Raw genomic sequence first — 25,075 nt, 5'->3', positions numbered from 1 at the left:
GGCTCACTATTCTAAAGATATGCATTTTGTCACCCTGTCCTTTATTAAATAAAAGATTAAATATTTGCAACTTTCCAATCAGTGGGAACTATTTCTAAAATTGGCTGATTTTTTGGCGATGTCCCAGCTGTCGTTGTTCATCCCCACAGACATCAACTTCAAAACCATAAAATGCAAGCTATAAGGGTCAGAAGATGTATCACCTTACAGACCTATTAACTTTTCCAATGTTGTTTTCCTAATGCTGATTTCTTCAGACTCATTTACTCCTTCCTGTAGGCCTCAATTATTTTGGGATGCTCCATGAATAAAATATGTAATTTCTCTGCCATTTATGTATGTGCCTAAAATTAATCTACATCTTTTACAGCAATGGTCACTAAACTTCACTGACAGGAGAATTACCCAAATATCACTAGTGACCAGCTATGGACAGCACTGAACAACACCTGGCAATAGGCCAGGACAAGGATGGTATTTAATTGTGCCACTGCCTAGGAGATCAGGAGGAATACCGCACTGAGCCAGCTGATTCAAATATGTGAACTTAACCCAAATAGAGAACAGAATTGGAACAGATAAACATGGTGCCAAATCAGCCCAACTGATCAAATTTATCATTGCCTTTCCATTAATCATGTACTTAAGGACAAAACTATTATAAACCCAAGAAGTTGCAGCAGCAAACACTTCCCAGGGGGCCGCGGAGAGGCTGGGCCGGCGAAGCCTCTGGGCCGGTGAAGCCTCGCCGGCGGTGGGGCTTCGCAGCCGACGGACCCTCGTGGGTTGGTGGGTGCCCTCACCCGGGGTGGGGGGGAAGAATGGAAGAACAATGAAAGACCCAGCTTGGGGGGACCACCAGGAGGGGGGGTTGTTTGGGGGAGATCAAAGGAGTCGTCAGCGGGGATACTCTGTAACTTTGTCAGCGCCGTTTATGTGGCGAAAAGAATTTCACTGCGACTTGTCATATGTGACAATAAAGTATTCCATTCCAACTGCATTTCACCAAAACAGAGTTAATTTACATAATAAATTGTCCATCAAGGGGCAAAGTTTAAGGAGATATACAAGGCAACTTTTTATTTTACACGCAGACTGGTGGGTGCTGTTAGGGGTAGTGGTGAAGGCAAATACGATAGTGGCTTTCAAGAGGCTTTTGGATGGGCACATGGATATGTAGGGAATAGAGGGATATGGATCATGTGTAGGCAGAAGAGATTAATTGAACTTGGCATGTTTGGCATGGACATTGTGGACCAAATGGCCAGTTCCTTTGCTATACCGTTATTTATTTATGCACAAATTATTATCAATTAACATCCAATCACATTATTTCACCAATTCATATCTATTCACTAATAAATTTATTTTAAACCTAGATATTCCTATAGAAGCATTCAGAAATACTGAATTATTTACACCTTCCAAACAATTCTGTATGCAACCAGTTAAACCCACTAATTATTTTTATTCTCAAAGTTCAAGTAGTTGTCATTGTGACTTTGGTTTAACAATTGTGTATTGATCAAGGTTTGCAATCCAGACCTTTTAATGATTTAGCAAAGGATCAATTTGTTCATCCGACAGTTTGTGGGTAAATTAACTGCAGATTAGGAAGGTGAAAAGAGTAGATCTTATGAGAAAAATGTCATTGTTTTATGTTAGTAAAAAAGCAACACGCAGAGGAAGGTCGTCACCATTGCATGCTGTATTGGCCAGAATCAGAAAGCCAAGTGCACTGGGTCCATACAGAAATTACAACCCATCATCTTTCCCAATGTACCACATAGAAACTGATATCGTATTCAAGTAACTTAAACAAGCTTAAGATTGTAATTATTCACTATACACCATGGATATTGGCCAACAGGTTTACATTATTTTGATCTGCTCATGAAATGACATTTATCAGTGTTGAAAATCCATGGATAAAACAATTCACCATGTGTAAATTTTCCACTGTTAGAACATTGTCGATAGGTTAAAAAACTACTTATTCTGCTCCATTGAGCACTTGCTGAGTATCCAAAATGATTAAATTAAGATGCCTCTGCGCTGTCACACCAAGTGTGGTCTCTCAAACTAAAACAAATATTTAAGTATTCAAATGAATAATATTAAGTTTCCCCATAACGTGGAAATATTTCACAGTAACCAACTGATTTGGAAACCCATTAATCCGATTTAAATGAGGTTGCTATTTAGCTATCCAGGTACACAAATAACAAAGCCATTTAACAATAAATAATATACAATAAACAATAATAAATGGCAAATCAAATATAGAACCATACGTCAAGAGGACTGAAATACAGAAGCCCTAGTTCAGCCATGTTGGATTACAGATTTTAGTTCAGACCTGAGCAAGCATAGCTCAGGGGCTAATAACGATCATTTATGATGGCATTACACATTATAGATTTAGCGTTCTTTAAAAGTATAAAATTAGGAGGTGATCCAAATTACATTTTTTGGTTTATCATAATGATCAAACGGGTAGACGAATGGACAAGAAACTATCTTATGGGGTTGGGGTGGTGGAAGGTTGAAAAGACAAGAGCGTTGTCAGAAAGGCACTAAAAACTATCAAAATTGTGGAATACTATTTCACAAGCAGCTCTTGAGCTAGATAAATCCAAAATTTAAAAAACATATTTATGGAAATATTAGGTCATGTATTAAAAGTTCTAGAATGGCAGCAATCTAACCAAATGGTGTGATCAGGTTAAAGGGGTGGGAAAGTACATTGTAGAAACAAAGAACTGCAGAAGCTGGTTAATACACAAAAGGACTCAAGATGTTGGAGTAACTCAGCAGGTCAGGCAGCATCTCTGGAGAACATGGAAAGGTGATGATTAACCAATTATTTTTTTCTATTTCGAAAAATGTGCCTTATCCAGTGCAGCCAACAATTTATGTTTTTAATTCAGATTTCCAACATTTGCAGTTTTATTTTTGATTTGCAAAACAGCAACCTACTCGGATTTCAATATTTAAATAAAAGGTAATGTGTCATATTCAAAATATGAATATGTTTAGCATACAAAATTAATTCAAGAACTAAGCAAACACTGGTGGTGCAATTTTCAAAAGCTGGTTTTCAATATACCTCAAAGACAAAAAACAACAAAAACAAGTCAGGGTCACCTTGGAAACAGTTCACTTTTTTTGCCACAGCAAAATCTAAATTCACAAAAACCCCTTCATTTGCATTAATAGCAGTTGACGTTCAGCATAAAAAGCTTGGACACCACCTGCTCACTTTTAGTAATGCAAAATACTTCACCCCTTATTCCAACAAGTACATCTTCAAAACTGTGTTCTACATGCAATATTACGAACATTAGCAAACAAAGCACTCTTCAACCATTTTATTTGCTGTGCCATAAAGTGCTGGACAGCTTATAAATTATTCATGCCATTGGCCAAGATCACTCCCATGAAGTCTTGTAGTTTTGAACAATGATCACTTAAATTTAATAGGCAGCAATAAATTTTAGAACAATTTTACAAATTGATATACAGATAAAACACTAAATTGCTTAAACTATATTATCTTCAAATATGAAGCAGTATCTCTAAATATACTTGTAAGCAACTTTCATCTATTTCTTTTGAAAGCCTTCCTTATACCATACACCTTCAAATGCTAACTAGGCTTATGCTCAAGATGTTTGGATCAAATTGACCAATTCACCGTGTTTTGAGTCAACAATGTCTATATCTTAAGTATTGAAACATCTTAAGAGTGCATCAAGAATCACAGAGATGCAGATAAAATTGGGAATCCTCATGGTAACTCTCGCTGCTCAAAAGTCTAGCTCTCAGCAACACAAGGTTTATTAGGTGAGCAATTACAGCTGAGGAAAGCCTTCAGATCAGTCTAAATGTTCACCAAATAACAGGCAAGGACAGCTGGGTTTCAACCCTTGAGACAATTGAGTTCTACCCAACTGATGTGTTGTAATAGTAATCCTGCCCAGTATAAAGGGAACCACAGGTTCAGATATTTGGCGCATGCACTTAGCTGAGGAGCCAAAAGTGTAAAAGTATAATCTGCGAATTATGAACAAATGTCTCAAAGTCAGAATCCCATCTAAATGTAATAAAGGAAGGCAAGCTCAAAAAGTTATCATAATTTTTAAAAATCTTTATGAAAACATGAAGACATTATTAGATTTTCTCCTTGAGTCGTTGACAAATTAAGATTGCCATACAGAAACTCGGGACAGTTGTTTGATGTTCCATAATAAGAAATATAAGACCATGCAAATAACGGTGCATATTTTCAAAGGAAACAGACAGATTCAAACAGCTTTGGGAACTAATCATCGGTAATGGAAGCAGGACTGGGCATTTCTAAAAGAGAAATTGCCGTGACCAGGTGGATGAGTTGATTTTGCAATACCTAGTAACAAAGAAAAATGTAATTGATACAATGGCTTTCACAATCTTTCCAGACTGGCCTGAAATAAAACTTCAGTTTTTGGGTCCCTTATAACATTAGAAACTTTACAGTGAAACAAAAAAAATGTTGGAAATACTCAGCAAGTCCTGGAAGGGTCTGATCTTCACCCAGTTAACATTTCAGGCTGGAGACCCTGTATCAGAACAGAATTTCCAGAACAGAACAAGTCTGCAAACAACATAACCAGACACCTAATACTTAAATTCCACAGCTAACTCCACAGTTCTTCAAAGTAGTGTAGTCGGTTCTCTCACATCCAAGGGAATGTTGGGGTATCGGTTTAAACATCTCATCTGAATGCAACAACCTGTCACAAAATTGGAATTTTGTTTTTAATAGTTTTGAGTAGCAACTGACATGGATGTTAGATGGTCATACCCAAGCCATTGTGTGCTTTAGTTTATTATCAATAAAACAATTCTAACAAGCAAAATACCTCTATGAAAGGTTCAGACAAGATAAATACTGACCATATTTGGCAAAGCACATCATGTGGAAATCCCAGCCCCTGCAGCACTTCACTTTCACATCCAATTACATCACTACATGCTACCATCAATTTCTCAGGAGTAATCAGAAAGTGGGCATGTTACTGATGAGATTAGAAATGAAAGTGATGTGCTGCAACTCCTGGAATTTGCATCTGGTAAAAAGGGAGCCGAGATGAATCTCAAAACATACCCTTTTGCTGCAACGGTAAGCTGATGAAACATTTTTCACTGGGAAAGAAAAGTGAATAGTGAATATCCTAAAAAGGCCAAAAAACAAAATAAGATAGTTTATTTTAAAAAGTAGATTGATCAGCCTTACAACCTAATGTTTTCAGACAAGAATTTGTCCTAATACATATGGCAATTCACTATATGATAATGGTTCAATTCGCATACTATAATCCGCCAATTGCAAATAGAACCATGGACATTGTAGTTATACATAATTAATGACAAAATAATAACTGAAGTGTCACCATCTTTAGACAACCTAATCCAGTAGCTTCAAAGTATTTTGAACTATCCTGGGCCCAACAGAATCAATATACAAAATTCTGCATTTTCTTTCCCCAGAGGACATTCAGTGTGAAACAAATCCAAAGGCAGAAACTATTGTTGTGTACCAAAGCACATAAACAACAAAAACTACACTTTTGCGTTAAAGAGTGTGCCAGTAAGAATCCCTAGTCCAAGCGCTGAATAGGCCAAACACAAACTTCTCCTATGATGCTACTCCAACAATACAATACAAATCTGAGCTCAGAAAATCATTCTCTACTGCATCAGCACAATATTATCAAAGTTGAAATTATGGACAGAATAAAGTACATTTGCCCATAATCAGAATTCAACAGTAACAGAAAACATCAATGCATGGTTGACAACATATAGCGACTCAGAAGCCACTTTTGTTGGAAGGTAAGAGATTTAATTGAATCACACAGCTCCTATGAGAAAATATAATCAAATATTTTTCAACTATCAATAGTTCTAAATATATCCAATAAACAGCTCAACCTTGAATCCTCACCAAATTATATCAGTGTCAAATGTCGCTGTTCCAAATTGCCAAACACCATATCAATGAATGCAGAATTATTGCAGAATAATAGAATTGAGATAATAGCCTCTATTACTCAGTCCTTTGGACACATGGCAAACCAAGCACAAAACCTCAGTTTGAAGAAGACTTTTCCCCCCCAATAAATTCCAGTTTCTGTTGAACCTATGTGGCATAACAACAAACAGAAACTGAACCAGTGCAATAAGCCATCCTTTAGAAAATTGCTTTCAAATATTGATCATTATATTGAGGGGTAACTTTGGAAAGTTTGATTAAAACAACAGACATGTCTGTTCTCCTAGTCTTAATTGTTTTAATTGTTCCAACGTCAACCGCTTCTCCCACATGTGCTTGGCCACCAATCACCCAATTTCTTCCGAGTCTCTCCAGCTCTCTTATCGCTGTGCCTGAAAGAAATCCTTAAAATTAACTACCTTGTACCAGGCCCAATATCATATCATCATATCATATCATATATATACAGCCGGAAACAGGCCTTTTCGGCCCTCCAAGTCCATGCCGCCCAGCGATCCCCGTACATTAACACTATCCTACACCCACTAGGGACAATTTTTACACCACTGTGATGTACCTTTGGATATGTTACAGGCACTACATTATTATAAGTGTAAACCCAATTACCGAATATAAACATTAAGCAAAAGCTAGTTCAATGTAAAATTAAACTAAATAACAAGCTGACTTCCAATTACAAAATTATGTTGACACCATTCAACACTTACTTCGAGTTTTTCAAACTAAAAAAATTGAATTGAAATGCTTTTAAAAAGTGCTTATTAAAACCTTTGCAACTCAAATATTATGAACTTCAGGAATAGTTAGGAAATAAGGGTTATGCATATTCTATGTAAAGATTTTTAAACAACTCTGAAAAATATTGAAATTTTATCTGCAATTAAACCAAATTTTGCTCAAACGTTCTGCTCAAATGTTGCAATTCAGAGTTTTTGAATAAATAGCTGAAAAAATCCAGTCTACCATATGCAAGATTAAATGGTGCTAATTATGATTCTGAAGTTAATGAAATGTATATTTATTTTACATTTTAGACCACATTTGCAATTGGTTCAGGATTTGCAAATAATCGAGATAAAATTGTGATTTGGGTTTAGATTTGATATGGCAAACTGTGCGCTGGTTGCACAGCAAGTTGTTTGGAAGCATTAAAGGTCAAGGATTAATTTGTGGTAAGGCTCAAGAGTGCTGTTTAGGAATACATGCTAACAGGCTCAGGTACCCAGACCGGATTTGACTGAAAGATTTTGGCACAAAGCTCTTAGTCTATTGTCGGACAAATTTTATTTTAGTACAGAAACCTGGTGAAAATTAGAACATCTTATAGTTGATGTGAAACAAAGAGCTTAGAAGCTGCTTACTTTAGTCAAAAAACAGAAGGGAACATTTTTAGGGGTTGTAAGTAGTAACAAACTGTAATAGTTGAAGAATTTGAAAAAAGGATTCCGAAGGAGAAAAGCCAGATTTAAAACACAATCGTCCACTTTATAATAATGACATTAAAATAGATACATTTTGTAACGCCAATACATACACCAGAAATTCAAGGCTAAGTACTGATGTTTTCCATTTACCCTTACCATTCACGTATTACTTTAGAACAAAAACCTATGTAGTTTCACCGAACATGAACAATCTCGGTGTTTATCAGCAGTATGTATCTGGAAATTAACAAAAGGTCAATTGTTTTTATCTCTACATGTTTTACACTTGATGTCAATTTGTTAATTATTTTCTTAGATCGCAAAACATAAAGTTCCAGTTAATTGCCGTAGCTGCAAAAAGTGATGCCAAACCAATGTGCGCTCAATTTTTTAAGAATCGCTTTTCGGAACCTAAATGATAATTCACATTTCTTGTCGTTTGCGATTGATGGACAAGTGTCCAAAATCAGTGACATCCTATCTGTTGTTTCTCGATGACGATGTAACATTTTGGCCATTCGGAGCAAACATTTTGGCCAGGCAAGAACACTTTTTTCAGTTGTAGTTTTGGAACATTGGGACGTTACCACTTATTTACTGCACATTTTTTTAAATGGTGCATTTGTTTTTACTGCGATCCATAAACAAACTGAACCGCATTTAAATTTCAAATCGGATCAACTGCAGGGACAAAAGAGCCCGAACTGCAAAGCAATCGGTGCATGTTAAGAACTGCACATTACAACCCAATGTGCCGAATGTGCAACCAGCAGTTTGCACTGAATCTGTTCGACCTACCAAACATAACAAATAATCCGAGTTTTCCTTCAATCCCATCAACACAGAACATAATTCACTTACCGAGTCAAAATTAGCTCCTGGGATTATAAAGTAAAACCAATTCTAGCCTTAAAATGAGGCAGGCATGGCAAGCGAAGAGCTTCGGTGAAATGTTTAAAGTTTCATTCGTCGGTCCCTGAGCTTCATCTCTCGCCGAGGGAAGGGGGACAAAAAGGGGGGAGGGAAATGTAGTGTAGCTGAGTTTGGACTGGAGCGTTGACAGTGCACGGAAGCGCTGGGTCCCCTTCACTTGTGCTTGCTGTTGTTCAACTCGGTGCGGCTTTGGGAGAGCTTCAGCCACTCCGCCCGGGCACAGAACCTCGCAGCACTGACATCTTTTGGAGGGGGATTTCTCCCACCCATCCGCACACTGCTTTTGCCGGGAAGGGAAGAAAGGAACCCACAGTAACAAACTTTATCGCTCGACCATATTCGAAGCAAAATAGATTTTAAAAACTCTTGCGACTTTCTCTCCCCCCGCCCCCCGCCTCCTCCCTCCACCCGAATCACCTGCCCTTCAACAATCTAATTGACCAAAGAACGAGCCGCTTCACAAGCCATTTCGGGTTTGATATCCGATAAGTCAACTTTCTGCTTCAACTGTCCTTTTTTAAAATTATTTTTCCTGCCTTTTAAACTCCCTTCAAAAACCTCTTATTCTCTCGCTCTCTCTCACACACACACTCTGTCTTTTGCTGCTCCGGAGTAGCGCAGTCGGCAATCTCGCCCCCCCCCGGTCTGAACGATGAAAAGGGAGAGAGGAGGGGGGGGAGGGTGAAAAGAAAGGAATGGAATTTAGTTCGAAACAGGATTTCTGGTTTTTTTTTAAAAGAAATTCTTCTTCACGGTTCTTCGGGTCCGGATCGGCCGTGCAGCGACTGACCGAGCAAGCGAGCAGCTGCCGGGCAGGCGGGCGTTCGACGCAGCCGCTGCTCGACGGAAAACCAACCTCCTCCTCCTCCTCCGCGCGCAGCTCCTCCTTCTCCCTCCCTCCGACCCTCCTCCGCGCGCGCCCGCCCGCCGCTCTTCTTCAGCTCCTCCTTCTCCCCGCGCACGCCCGCCGCTCTTCTTCAGCTCCTCCTCCTTCCCCCCCGCCCGCCGCTTTTATTGAGCTCCTCCTCCTCCTCCTTTCAGCTGAGCTCAGCCCCGCGCGCCGCTCAGTTTCAGTTGCTCCTCCGCGCGCCGCTCCTCCGCGAGCCGCTCACCCCCCCACCCTCTTCCCTCATTGGTCAGCCCCCACGTCAATCACTTCCCCCTCCTTCACTTTTCCCGCCGCTTCCGCTCCTGCCGCCGTCCCCGCCTCCCTCCAGTTATAGCATCAGAAAACGTTTACCTTTGCATTCCCTTCCAGCGACGCGCTGTATTGTTTTGCTTTTTTTAAAAAAAATAAACGATTACAATTAATGTAAAGTAAGAAAATAACTGCACATGCTGGTACAAATCGAAGGTATTTATTCACAAAATGCTGGAGTAACTCAGCAGGTCCGGCAGCATCTCAGGAGAGAAGGAATGGGTGACGTTTCGGGTCGAGACCTGCAGAAGGGTCTCCACCCGAAACGTCACCCATTCCTTCTCTCCTGAGATGCTGCCTGACCTGCTGAGTTACTCCAGCATTTTGTGAATACCTACAATTAAGGTAAAGGTGTGTGTATGGATTGAGTGTGTACATCGGGTGGTTTAGTTCGTTGGGAAGACTTTGCAACGTTTCTTGCTTGACTGATACGAAATGTCAGTTCAATTGCAGTCAATTCTATTTCTATGAAGTTGGGGCTGGATTTTAACTAACGCTGTAATTGAGGTGTATTGTTTCAGATACTTTGTCCGGGTTCTGTTCTGCCGGGATCCCAAATTGTGGGAATAAGAGGCGGTGCATGAGCAGGAAACGGCGCCCGGATAGGAAGCGGCGAGGACTCCCGACTCTTGAGGTATTTACCGAACATTTACCCCCAAAAAGGGACGACTAATGCGGGTAACCACTCTGTCGTTACAGGTGGGAGGCTGTCTGAGCGCCTATGTTGCCCCAAAGGGGTGAATTTTGGACAAGCAGTGGCGTATCTACGGAAAATAGCGCCTATGGCAAGCACTGAAATTGCACCCCTGACACCCACCCATCTTTCAGATAACTATCTCGGATCACTACTTAACACACTGATGCGGTGGAATTTGTAGTGCTGTAATTTAAGAATGACTATTTTAATGTTTTGCAATCATACTTTAATTGGCTAACGTAATGCTATGCGCAACCGAGAACCGTGGATGCACTTAATGGGGAGGATATCCACTAATTTATACACTATTAATGTCGACTAAGGGAGGTGAAAGAGGGAACAAAAAACAGTTACAATACTCTTTCACAAGAATTGTTGCGAAGTTTTGCAACCCAGAATCACACCATTCACTTCATTATTCAACACACATCAGGCAAATGCACCTTATTTTGGCCCGCAAATGCACCTTATATATATAAATACACAGCAATAGACAATAGGTGCAGGAGGAGGCCATTCGGCCCTTCGAGCCAGCACCGCCATTCAATGTGATCATGGCTGATCATTCTCAATCAGTACCCCGTTCCTGCCTTCTCCCCATACCCCCTGACTCCGCTATCCTTAAGAGCTCTATCTAGCTCTCTCTTGAATGCATTCAGAGAATTGGCCTCCACTGCCTTCTGAGGCAGAGAATTCCACAGATTCACAACTCTCTGACTGAAAAAGTTCTTCCTCATCTCAGTTCTAAATGGCCTACCCCTTATTCTTAAACTGTGGCCCCTTGTTCTGGACAGGTCACCTGTACCCCCTCCAACCGAATCTATTGTATCCGCTGTTCCAGACGTCAACTTCTCTACATCTGCGAGACCAAACGCAGGCTCGGCGATCGTTTCGCTCAACACCTTTGCTCAGTCCGCCTAAACCAACCTGATCTCCCGGTGGCTCAGCACTTCAACTCCCCCTCCCACTCCTGGTCTGACCTTTCTGTCATGGGTCTCCTCCATTGTCATAGTGAGGCCCAGCGCAAATTGGAGGAACAGCATCTCATATTTCGCTTGGGCAGTTTACACCCCAGCGGTAAGAACATTGACTTCTCTAACATCCGATAGTTCCTCTGTCCCTCTCTTTCCCCTCCCACTACCCAGTTCTCCCACTATCTTCCTGTCTCCTACTACATCCTATCTTTGTCCCGCCCCCTCCCCTGACATCAGTCTGAAGAAGGGTCTCGACCCGAAATGTCACCCATTTCTTCTCTCCTGAGATGCTGCCTGACCCGCTGAGTAGTGGGCGAGCAGCTGGAGTTAATAGAAACTGCTCTGTGGCGCTCCCTTTCAAGTGGCACGCAGGGCATGTGCCATACCTTCCATGCCCTAGATACGCCACTGGACACAAGGAAGTGCAGATGCTGACAATCTTGAGCAAAACCCAAAGAGCTGGAAGGATTCAGTTTGATCTAATAGTCCCGACCCAATACATCACTTCAATCCGTTCCCTCCACAGCTGCTGCCGAACCTGCTGCGTTACTTCAACACTTTGTGTTTCGATGTTAACCAAATTGTTTTTTAGCCTGGCAGTAATAGCATTACTTGTGCGTGGCTTTTATTTTAATAAAGGCGTGTTATTTGTGATTATTAGGCCCAGAAATTAGAACTGAAAGTGGAACTGAAAGTAATGTCTACTGTCGAAACAAATGAACTACAAATGCTGGTTTACCAAAAAGATACAAAGTGCTGGTGTAACTCAGCGAGGCAGACAGCATCCCCCAGAGAACGTGGCTAGCTGAGGTTTTGGGTCGGACCTGTCTACAGATTTCTATTGCCTCAGCATGAGTATTTAAAGGTTGAAATCCAAATGTGTAGGAAGGAACAACAGATGCTGGTTTAAACCGAAGATAGAAAAAAAAACTAGAGCAACTCCAAATGTTGGCAGCAGTGGTATTTTTCCACTTAAATTAAAGGGGAAAACGAATAGCCAGCATAACTATTTGAGGAAAACAACAGTCCTGGACTAACTCAGCGGCTCAGGCAGCATCTCTGGAGGACATGAGTAGGTGACATTTAGGTGGGGGACCCTTCTTCGGACTAATACTAATAGGGAGGAGAAAGCTGGAAAAGAGGTGGGGGCAGGACAGCCCGGTGAGGGATAAATGTAGATGGGAGAGGGGGATATTGGAAGCTGGTTGTAAAGGCCAGAGATGAAAAGACATAAAGTGTGAAATAAGGGGATAGGAGTGGTGGGAATTATAAAGCCAGAGGAGTGAATTTAGGTGGAAGGAGAGAAATGGGTGTGGATCCAGATGGTGCACTGGGAGGAGAAGGGGAGGGGGAGGGGTGTTTGTAGATTGGTTACATAACATTGGAGAATTCAAAGTTCTCCCTGTTGCGTTGTAACGTCCTCAAGAGGAATATGAGGTGCTGTTCCTCCACCTTTGTGTATGGCCTCACTTAGGCAATGGAGGAGGCCCGGGACAGAAAGATCAGTATGGGAAGAGGACTTCAAAAAAAGAGAAAGATCCAGTTAGGATCAAGTTGCAGAGGTGGTGGGGAAAGGATGGATGGGACAAAGGAAATGGTTCTAAGAGAATGGTGCTGAGGTAACTATGGCAATGAGCTGTTAATAAAACTAATAGATTGAAGTTGGTGGGTGAGGAAACAAAGGATGATGTCAAAAAATTGTGGAACTACAGGTGTGAGCTGCAGAAACACCAGCAGGTGAGGCGGTGTAAGTGGAGAGAGGTCAGGTTAAGTTATTGCAGCTGCCAACAGCAGAACTGACCAGTTCTGATACAAACAGAGCAAGTAAGTTATCTGAAATTGTTTCATTCAAAATTGCCTCCAGAAAGCCATGATGTGCTCAGATGGAAGATAAGGTGCTGATCTTTCAGTCTTGCTGGAACTGAGCATGGAACTACAGACAGATTAAGATGCGAGTGAATGAAGAATTAAAGAGACAGACAACGGGATGTTAAAACCTGCCTTGCTGTTTAGTTAGACTAGTTACCCAGTCTGTAATTTGGTTTCTCCAATGTGGTGACTGCATCATGAGCCCCAAATATAATGCTATAGAGGGAAAGAAGTACAAGTGATCGCTGTTGCACTTTGGGTCCCTTGATGGTAAAAAGAGGAAAAGTAAAAGAACAGCTGTTGCATGGGAAAGTGCCATGAGACGTTGGCAAAGCAGATATCAGAATAGGTGACCAAAGGCTTGGTCAAGAAACTAGATTTTGAGGAAAGTGATGTGAAGAGGCAGGATTGAAAGAGACAGCATGGAAAAAGGCCCCTTTAGTCCACTGAGTTAATACCAATTTTGGATTCCCGTTCTCACTAGTTCTATGTTATCCCATTTTGACATCAATCCCATACCCACAAGGGGCAATTTACAGAGGCTCATTAACTGACAAACCTCATTTGTTTAGTTTATTGTCACATGATTCATAACTCTCTGGGTGAAAAAGTTTTTCCTCATCCCAGTCCTAAATGGTCTAGCCCTTATTCTTAAACTGTGATCCCTGGTTCTGGACTCCCCCAACATGGGGAGCATTTTTCCTGCATCTAGCCTGTCCAATCCTTTAAGGTACAGTGAAAAGTTTTTTTGTTGCGTGCTGTCCAATCAGTGAAAAGACTATACATGATTACAATCAAGCTGTCCACAGTCTATAGATATGAGATAAAGGGAGTAGAAACAGAAAATTGGTGCAGGAGAGTAGGCCATTCAGCCCTTCGTGCCAGCACCACCATTCAATATCATGGCTGGTCATCTAAAATCAGTACCTCGTTCCTGCTTTTTCCCCATATCCCTTGATTCCTTTATCCTCAAGAGCTAAATCTAACTCTCTCTTGAAAACATCCAGTGAATTGGCCTCTACTGCCTTCTGTGGCAGAGAATTCCACAGATTCATAACTCTCTGGGTGAAAAGGTTTTTCCTCATCCCAGTCCTAAATGGCCTGCCCCTTATTCTTAAACTGTGATCCCTGGTTCTGGACTCTCCCAACATGAGGAACATTTTTCCTGCATCTAGCCTGTCCAATCCTTTAAGAATTTTATGTTTCTATCATCCTTCTAAATTCCAGCAAATACAAGCCCAGTATACCCATTCTTTCACCATTTGTCAGTCCCGCCATCCTGGTGAACCTACGCTGCAGTCCCTCAATAGCAATAATGTCCATCCTCAAATTAGGAGACCAAAACTGCACACAATACTCCAGGTGCAGTCTCACCATGGCCCTGTACAACTGCAGTAGGACCTCCTTGCTCCTAAACTCAAAGCCTCTCGCAATGAAGGCCAACATGCCATTAGCTTTCTTCACTGCCTGCTGTACCTGCATGCTAACTTTCAGTGACTGATGTACAAGCACACCCAGGTCTCGTTGCACCTCCCCTTTTTCTAATCTGACACCATTCAGATAATAACCTGCTTTCTTGTTCTTGGCACCAAAGTGGATAACCTCACATTTATCCATATTATACTGCATCTGCCCACTCACCCAACCTAACCAAGTCACCCTGCAGCGTCATAGCATCTTCCTCGCAGCTCACATTGCCACCCAGCTTTGTGTCATCCGCAAACTTGTAGATGTTACATTTAATTCCCTCGTCTAAATCGTTAATAGATAGTTTAGTGGAAGATAAAGTCCAGTAAATCCAATTAAAGATAATCTGAGAATCTCCAATGAGGTAGATGATAGGTGAGGACCACTCCCCAGTTGGTGGTGGAATGGTTCAGTTGCCTGATAACAGCTGAGAAGAAATTTTTAGGATGTGGGAAGAAACCGGAGCACCTGGAAGAAGCACGCGATCACTAGAGAACATGCAACTCCAGACAGACAGCACACAAGGTTGGGATCGAACCAGGGTCTTTAGTGCTGTGAGGTCGTAGGTGTGCCACTGTACTGCCATATTTTCGGAAAAGAGTTCTACTCCTTGGGTAGTCGAAAGGGTGACTCATTGGAGCAATTAAAATTGAGCATGCAAGGATCAGGAATTGTGCAAAGATCTAAATTTCGATATAGTTACAAGATGGAGAGCTATTTGCAAAATTATGTAGGGACCTAAAAATGGGTTGGGTATGTTAAAATTAAGGCACTATCGGAACAAGTAGTTGATGAGTAAGCAGAGACAAAATAGGGCAGTCAAATCAAGTATTATATTTCAGCTGTGATCTAAGCAACATAACCTTTGTGTCCTTTACTTCAAAATATTATTTTCTATATTTGTCTTGATTTATTATAATGATCTTGGAATGTGTACTCTTAATAAACCTCATCAGTAGCTGCGTTCAAATTGTACTTGGTATATCACAGTGATTTGCTTTTATTATTGTTGCAAAGTTCATTCACGATGTGAATGTATTTCTTCCTGTATTTCCATCTGAGCCTGCTGGTCCCAAATGGTCATATTGCTCTAGAGTTCTTAATCCAGCTTTATCAGTGTGAAGAAGGGTTTCGACCCGAAACGTCACCCATTGCTTCTCTCCTGAGATGCTGCCTGACCCACTGAGTTACTCCAGCATTTTGTGTCTACCTTCGATTTAAACCTGCATCTGCAGTATTTTTTTCCTTTACATGTCTCCCATGGTCCATTGTTCAACAAGATAATGATTTTAGTAAATACATACAAAGGGTGAAACAAATGTCAGTGCCACTCATCATAAGGGAAAAATAGTGAATAACAATAGATATATAGTGGCGACACAAGAAACTGCAGATGGTGGTACCTTGAGTAAAAACAAAGTGTTGGGGTAACTAAGCAGGTCAGAGCAGCATCACTGGAGCAATACCCAAGTGGAATACAAGGTGCTGTTCCTCCAGTTTATGTATGGCTTCACTCTGGTAACATACAGTGCATTCAGAAAGTATTCAGACCCCTTCACTTTTTCCACATTTTGTAATATTACAGCCTTATTTTAAAATGGATTAAATTCATTTTTTTAATCATCAATCTACACACAATACCCCATAATAAAAAAGTGAAAACAGGTGTTTAGAAATGTTTCCAAAGTAATTAAAAAGAAATAACTGAAATATCACATTTACATAAGTATTCAGACCCTTTGCTATGACACTCAAAATTGGGCTTAGGTTCACCCTGTTTCCATTGATTATCCGGGAGATGTTTCTACAACTTGATTGGAGTCCACCAGTGGTAAATTAAATTGCTGGACATGATTTGGAAAGGCACACACCTGACTACATAAGGTCCCACAGTTGACAGTGCATGTCAGAACAAAAATCAAGCCATGAAGACGAAGGAATTGTCAGTAGACCTCCAAGGCAGGATTGTGTCGAGACACAGATCTGGGGAAGGGTATAAAACAATTTCTGCAGCATTGCTTGTCCCGAAGAGCACAGTGGCCTCCGTCATTCTTAAATGGAAGAACTTTGGAACCACCAGGACTCTTCATAGAGCTGGCCGCCCGGCCAAACTGAGCAATCGGGGGAGAAGGGCCTTGGTCAGGGAGGTGACCAAGAACCCGATGGTCACTCTGACAGAGCACCAGAGTTCCTCTGGAGATGGGACACCTGTTATTGCTTATTTATTATGGAGTAATATGTGTCGATTGATGATTAAAAAATGAATTTAATCCATTTAAAAATAAAGCTGTAACGTAACAAAATGTGGAAAAAGTGAAGGGGTCTGAATACTTTCTGAATGCACTGTAGGGGGCAAGACAGAAAGTTTGGTATAACATTGGAAAGAGGAATTAAAATGGTTAGCAACTGGGAGATCTGCAATATATAATAAAAAATAGTCATGACTTGATAATTGCAAGTAGTCACTGAATAAAGATCCATGGATAAGCATGCTGCACATTCTTAGTTTGCTCTGAGTAAAAGGTGTCATTTAACATGAAATTAGTGAATGACAAATCATCGCCCAACAGTTTGGGAAAATTGCATATAATCATGGTGAAATTCAGAATTGCTGATGCTAAACTGGCAATGGTGAAGCTGCCAATGAATTGTGCAGGTGGACATTATGACATACAGAACATATTGCTATTCAATTAAAGAACATTCGCTGAGTTACTCCAGTACTTTGACACTTATATTCAGTATAAACCAGCATCTGCAGTTCTTTTCTACACATCATATTTAGCATGGTCATTGTAGGCCAAAGAGCTGTTCCTGTGCTATAATGTTCTATGTTTGAAATTTATAGCACTAGCAGTGAGCTTGACAACCAGTATGTCATTCAGTACAATGCAATTTTTAGGTTGCGGTTCATTGGAACAGTATGAGGTCGAAGCTCAGGTTGGAGTGGGTTAGAGGATTAAAGTGACTGACAACCCATGGACATACTTGTGGACTGAAGTACAACCCATTGAAGTGCATGTATCATTCTGCTAAATTTTTGCTGGATTTCCTGCAAACCCACTGTATCCTTCGCAAGATGTGGTGCCCTGATGTATTCTTGTTTTTCAATTGCAGTCCAAACAATAAAACCTCTGTCCCCTTCTCCTCCAACTTTATATTATTTGCCGTATCTGTTCACAGAATCTGTGTACATGGAACACATTGTTCATGATTTTCATCGATAAGGAAAATTATATGTTCCTTTTGGGTCCAAAGTGAATAATCTTTTGCCATTGGCTCCAATTACATTAATTTGCAGCACTCTTATCAATGTGCTCAGTTTTTTTAATGATTCTGAAATTTAATGCCACCATCCATATTGTTTACAGAGCCACCAGTGTTTGTGTCAATTTTATAGGTGCAAGATATACAGATTGTGGGGAGGGTCAATGATGAATTATATCAAGCAAGCGAGATGGATGAAAGTAGACTCAACACATAACACATTGAATAGCAATGATAAAAGCCAGCAGAGGAGAGTTTAGTTGGCGACATATATCCCCAATCCAGAATATTTTGGGTTAAATCCATACGACAGCTGTTTTATTTGAGGGAATGCTTCATTATCAAATCTTTCATCTTTTCAATGAGACAGTAAATTGGTGCCTCATCTGCCTGTTGAGATTGCATTGGGGTAAAAAAAAACATCCGATTACCTTCTTCCCTTGACCTTATTCAAAACAGCACTTTTGGATTATCATATCATATCATATCATATATATACAGCCGGAAACAGGCCTTTTCGGCCCACCAAGTCCGTGCCGCCCAGCGATCCCCGTACATTAACACTATCCCACACCCACTAGGGACAATTTTTACATTTACCCAGCCAATTAACCTACATACCTGTACGTCTTTGGAGTGGATGAATACAGAAAAAATAGATGCTGAAAGGAAATGCTTCTGATTTTCTGGCCATTCAATTTGTCTATCAGCATGGATATTCCTCTTTTCTCTATGTTCTGAATTCTGCAGTAGCCACAGATGTAGAAGAGTCTGCTTCTATAACCCCAAGGCTGCTGTGATGAAGCTCTATCATGCAAATACCAGTTTGAGCCCTGCATTTACTTTTGTTGGTAGAGAAAATAGAGAGACATGGCAACACCAGAAAGTAGTGCAGAGAAGGAAGAAAAATGATACATTTTGTTAAAGGACTATATTATGAAAATAGATTGCATAAAAATAATATGCTTTCCTCTGTAAATGATATAATTTCTTCTATAATACACAAAATGAAACAATGACGACCTGGATGCAAGCTAAATGATCATTGTTGGACAAGAAAGAATAGTAATAATATGTAAGTTCAGTATTCATAGCCAGAGCATTGTTTTCAAGATTAACAGCCAAAAAATGATTTTCTAAATATCCAGAGAAAACCCCAACTCTTTCCATATGCTGATGAAGTAGGTATCCCGAGTTTCACTGGCAGGATTGTTGAACAGTATCCATCATCCTTAATTATACCTGTGGTCTATTGAAAAATTTCAAGGTTATGAAGAGATTGATAAAAGACGATTGATTGTCATGGTAAATTTAGGGTTCAGTACCAAGGGACACAAATAAACAACTGTCAGGAATTAAAAAGTTATAAGAAAGAAAGTAAAGCAGATGAAATATTTCACTGTCAGGGTAATAGAGCAGTGGAATAAGTAACCAAGGAAGGTCATTGATGTGAATAATACAAATGGGTATAACGTCAGATGGATTTCTGTATAGAAATGACATTGGTGATGAAAAGTATGAAAGATTCAAATGACGAGAAAATAGGTAAGCACGAGTGATCTATGAAAAACAGCTCCTCTAATATCTACTAGAGATGGATTTGAAGTGCAGACTCAGACAGTCACACAATAGTCCATAACTTATGAAAAGTGCATTGCAGTCAACTTGATAACTGAAGTTATTTATTCTGCTTCAGAAAACTTTCAGTTTTAGGATGGGGCTCCATTTATCATACTCAAGATGATCTGACTTACATTGGATATCTTTTGATTTTGCGTGACTTTATCATTTTATTAGTACAAGTGTCCATCACTCATGTTAACTCAGACAACTCATATTTGGAAGCTGCTGGACCGTGACTCATAGTCACCCTCGCAAATTCTGAGACCCTGATTTCAAGGAATCTTTGAACATTGCTCAACGAATATTAATGTATTTGTTGATGTGCCCTGGTTCATATTACATAAATATTTAAAGTACCCAGATTTAATTTTCATTGAAATTATTTTTGGATTTAACATTGTATCTTCAGAAATATAAAAATAGGCGGATTAATCTAGGTTCTAAACTGAGTTATTTACATGGAAGTAGAATGGAATATCATTAAAATTAGTTGCACTTTTCCCCCTCTGTCAAGGATCTGGGGCATAATTCCATATCCCTTTTGTTATTAAAAAAGACTATACAGGCAATGTGGAAATATTAGCTATTTTTAGAAACTGGAGCCTAGAGGTGACCAGGTGGGTGACCTAGCTGGTGACTACTGGTGTGCCTCAGGGATCAGTGCTGGGCCCATGCCTTACTAACCATGCCTTGTACATTCTCATCTATATCAACAATCTGACTGAAGATGTACAAAGCACTGTTAGTGACATTGCAGCGGACTCAGATTCAGACAGTATCGTAGTGAAAAAGGTTATCAAGATTTACAACAAGCTCTTGATCAACTGGAGAAGTGGGCCGAGGAATAGTAAATGGAGTTTAGTTCAGATAGATGCGAAGTGCTATATCTCGAGAAGTCAACCAGCATAAGGCTTTCACAGTGAACGGTAGGACCCTTTGGAGTTTAGTTCAACGGAGGGACCTCAGTGTACAAGTACATAGTTCCTTGATAGTGGTGCTCATAGATAGACAGGGTTTAGTCATGCTGGCCTTCATCAGTTAGGGCATGGGGTATAGAGGTTGGGATGTTATGTTGCAGTTGGAGAAGGTGTTGGTGAGTTTGCATGGAGTATTGTGTTCAGTTTTGACCACAGTGCGAGAGGAAAAATGCCATTAAACTAAAAAAGTGCAGAAAAGATTAAAGAGGATGTTGCCAGGACTCAAGTGCCTGAACTGTAGGGTCCTTGGAGCATAGGAGACTGAGGGATAATCTTATAGAGGGGTATAAAATCATGAGGGGCACAGATAGAGTGAATGAATAGTATTTCCCAGGGTTAGGGAATAAAGAACGAGAGGGCATAGGTGAGAGAGGAAAGATTTAATAGCAACTTGAGGTTCAATCTTTTCATACAGGATGGTAAATATGCCTGAGTTGCCTGAGAAAGTCGTTGAGGCAGGTACAATAATGACATTTGGGCAGTTACATGGATAGGAAAGATTTAAAAGATGATGATCCAAATCCGGACAAATGGGACTAACTTTGAGGGGCATCTTGTTCAGTATGGACATATTTGGCTGAAAGTCCTGTTTCTATGCTGTATGATTCTGGAAATAAACAATTTGATAACATTGGAATGTTTTGGTTAAATGAAATTCAACGTTGCTCACACCTATAAAATCCCCAATATATGGCATAATTACGGATGTTGACAACTTGTATTTATTTACAACACGATGGCTGCAAAAATTGGACCAAGTGAATTGCATTATGATACAGTTCACACTTAAAATTAACGTTTCAAATGATCAGTTTGAAACAATTACACTCAGGTGAAGAGAGAAAATTACTGAAATAATATTATAAAGTCAGAAGAGTTATTTTGTGGGCATGCCTATCATTCAGAGAGCCTTTAGATTTTGTAGAGGTAGAAAAATGAGACTATTACCATGTCAAGCTAGTTTACATTCAAATCTAGGTGACAGGATAATGTTGTAACCTGATTCGCTGCTGAATCAATTTATATCTGTTTTATTCAGCAGCAGCTATTCTGTAATTTATGGTTTTTGTTGTCAGAATTGATATATAAAAAAATAAATCACCCCTGCACAATTACGTAATATCAAGACTCGATAGTTTTATTCAGTTAAGCAGTCTCCATTCAACTTTTGTATGTGCTCATGTTTACTCCGATTAAATTAATCTTACTAGTTGTGTTGATAGTAAAGGGGCAGACCTTTTGATACATAACTCATATGTTTTCTGAGGGTTGTCTCCTAGTTTACAACTTCAATTGAAATGTTATCAAATTTCTTAAATATTGTTGTTAGTAATGAGTATTCTATCACACTCCTCATTGCCATGTGGATGGATGGGTTTTAAACATCTATTAGATGAGTGATTATCAAGCCTCAATCCTTCAGTGGTAGTGTCGGCTTGGTTTAGCTTCTTCTCAACAGTGACCTCCAGTGGGGACTGGGCACAGGCGATGCCATTGAACGTCAAGGAAAAATGACTTGGTTTTTCTTTTGGTCAAGGTGGTTATTTTCTGCCACTTATGTAATGCGACTATTACCTTCCTGCTGCTGTCAGCAAGGCTTTTGTCCCAATTATAAAACTGGTTTCTTACATAATAATGCAAACTTCTTTTATCAATATAACACATAATCTAAATCTATTAATCTCAGTATAATTTGTAGGGCAAAAAAGGAATTCTGTTCAAGGCCATCCTTCTAGGAAGCCTAAGAGTAAGAGGATGGAAATGTTCAACAAACACCATAAATGGTTTTTCTATAGAAATGTTGTTACTGATAAGAAATACAAAACATTTTGCCGCCTTACTGTTGAGCGGTTTCTCATACTTAAGTGGATTTTAAAGTTCTGGAAGCATTTTTAACTTTAAAATAAGCTATCACTTTGAAGGCTTTCCTCTGATTCATGGTAAACAATATTGTTGCAGTATGTCTGTTCCATTGGTAATCTTCGTGTCTCTGATTTTTTTTCCCATGAACATCTTCATGAATTATTTGTCAGTGGCTCAGATGTCTCAGAAAGGAACTGGATCCGTAAACCAAATAGGTTACCATCATGTGTTGTTACACTAAAGCCACACTGATGATGATCTGATTTCTTAGTCCAGTTCTGCAGTGATTGCTGACTTTCCTTTGGAATTATTCCCATTCCCTCGGAAAAAAAAATTATTTTTATTTCTTGGTAATTTTCTTCTCTTGATAACCACTTTTATTACTACCTTTAGATCACAAATATTCAGTTCCCATAAATTCCAGTTCTCTTGATATCTGCTTTGCATTTTATAATAAAATGTTTTTTTCAGATTGTGGTGATGTAGCCGGAAAAAATATTCATAGCCAATGTACTAAAATGAGATAATTGGATTGTTCATTCATATCATCTTGCTTTTCTATAGTCTTGGTGCTGTGAGCTCAGATACATAATTCAGGGCTTCCTTGATGTAACTGCTTATGATTAGTTTGGGAACAGAAATTTATGCCTGACTCTCTAATGGGTATTATTTCAGGATTTATTCTATAATTGTCTGGCTAATAATCTTACACTCATACCCTTGTGTCTTAAGGAATTTAGTCCATGCATGGTGATCATTAAAGGAATCGTGGAATCTTCATGCAATAGTTTCATAATGTCCTGAAATGGAATAATTGTAGATGAACATTTTATTTTTAAATGCCTACAGGCAATTAGAAGTCAATTAAATGCACAGAGACTGAATGTACTACACAGGAAAGTTTTGCGAAAACTTGTTCGTCAACTCCATCATAAAGAGTAATTAAATAACAAAATTAAGATTATTTTCCTAGTGTGATTAATTATTCCTCAATTTCATTATCTGAAATTTTTGGCTTGTAAGATTTCTCAGACATCAAATATATCATTTTAAATTACATCCTACTTATTTTCATCATGCCACAACTGATTCCGTGAGCTACTATCATATTTTATATCACCAACATGGTTGCGATGGTGACCAGAAGAGTAATAATTAGCTTTTGGTCTCAAGTGTGGTGTCGTTTGTTCATGAGAGTGTGGTTGCTCAGAAAAAGATTAAACAATCGCTAATGCATTTCTTATGGAAAGTGACAGGTTTGTGGCAACCCCATCCATTCCAGCAGGTACTGAATTCGCAGCCCACTTGAAAAAAAAAGACTCAAAATCTTCTGGACAAAAGATTTGACTTGAAACAGAAATTGGGGAGGCAATGGTCAAAGAAGAGTAGAAACAAGGAACTGCAGATGCTGGTTTCTAAAAAAAAGACACAATGTGCTGGAGTAACTCTGGGTCAGGCAGCATCCCTAGAGAACATGGATAGGTGATGTTTCAGGTCAGGACCTTTCTTCGAACCACAGAGCAGGAGACCAGCGGGAATTACAGAAGGGAAGCAGTGAGCGAGGGTCTCTCAGTACTTCTGCCGGAGAAAGGATGTTTAGCAGGGGAGCATCAGAAATCACAGTGAGGGGGGGTTTCACAGAACTCCAGTTGGAGAGAGGATGTAGAGTAGCAGGAATCAGAAGGGGAGCAGTGAGAGCAGTGACAGCTCCTGATGAAGAAGCGTCCCAACCCAAAACTTCACCTATCAATGGTCAAAGTCGTCTTGTTTTCAAGAATTTGTTCACAAATTTGACAGCTCCTAGGCGTCTTTCATCATAGGAACTGTTTGCCAATGACTGTATTTAGAAGACCATAGTATAGGTCCAGAGATATGGTGGATGGCACCAAGCTGAAATGTGGAGGAGGAATCCAGGCAGTCCATCATGAGGTACTGCTGAGTCTATGACACATGATCAGGAGTGAAATTAGAATGACTTTAGATTGTTCCATCCATTTCAAATAATTTAAATCACACAAAAAGCGCACCATGCATTGCAACAGTAAGATACTTGTAATTTGTTGCAAGACCATGACTATTGAGTCTTGATTATGGTGACTGCTGAGAGATTGATCTGCATACACTTGTGAGTACTATCACTGGTGTAAGATTCATGTATTGGGCTGTGGGATAAAAGGATGCACATTTATCAAGTCTTGTAGTTCATTTGCTTTCGGTAGTGTCTAATTCTTCTTTATCTTATCAAACTAGAAATTATGCTATAAAAACCTAAATCATATTTGTTCTGTTTCTAATAAATAAAAACAGTAATACTGCTTTTCTCATTTTGCTAAACTTTTGGAGTGTTTGAGTGTACATTTTGATGATCTTTTAAAATAAGGAACCAATAAAAGTAGAGAAAAAAACACAGTTGTTAAATAGATGAGGGTTATAATCCGCGTTGGACTGCTTTACAACCTAATCAAAGGTTAGGATTCTAATCAAAGGTTTCAGATGCAACCTGGTCATGCTTTTATTCAAAGAGATATTAAAAAAAACATACAGAATAGTGAAAGGCTTGGATAGAGTGCATGTGGAGAGGATGTTACCACTAGTGGGAGAGTCTAGGACTAGAGGTCACGGCCTCAGAATTAAAGGATGTTCTTTTCGGAAGGAGATGAGGAGACATTTCCTAAGTCAGAGGGTGGTGAATCTGTGGAATTCTAAGTCAGAGGGTGGTGAATCT

The 25,075-nt window shown here is 39.7% G+C and overlaps 2 protein-coding genes across 3 annotated transcripts in view; one reads left to right on the top strand and one right to left on the bottom strand.

Annotated features, from left to right (window-relative positions):
• Positions 1–9,300, bottom strand: part of LOC144599478 (divergent protein kinase domain 2A) — a 123,722-nt gene extending 114,422 nt beyond the window's left edge. Inside the window, exon 1 of the mRNA XM_078410431.1 lies at positions 8,344–9,300. The gene's annotated coding sequence lies outside the window, so the exon portion shown is untranslated. The remainder of the gene's footprint in view (positions 1–8,343) is intronic.
• Positions 9,301–9,864: 564 nt separating this feature from the next.
• Positions 9,865–25,075, top strand: part of LOC144599477 (uncharacterized) — a 97,845-nt gene continuing 82,634 nt past the window's right edge. For both annotated transcript variants that reach the window (XM_078410430.1, XM_078410427.1), the window contains exons 1-2: positions 9,865–9,958; positions 10,135–10,247. The gene's annotated coding sequence lies outside the window, so the exon portion shown is untranslated. The remainder of the gene's footprint in view (positions 9,959–10,134; positions 10,248–25,075) is intronic.

Source organism: Rhinoraja longicauda, chromosome 13 (assembly GCF_053455715.1).
Source record: "Rhinoraja longicauda isolate Sanriku21f chromosome 13, sRhiLon1.1, whole genome shotgun sequence".
In the NCBI taxonomy this organism is placed as follows: domain Eukaryota; kingdom Metazoa; phylum Chordata; class Chondrichthyes; order Rajiformes; family Arhynchobatidae; genus Rhinoraja; species Rhinoraja longicauda.
Note: the sequence above shows the minus strand (reverse complement) of the source record. Positions and strands in the feature narration are given on the sequence as shown.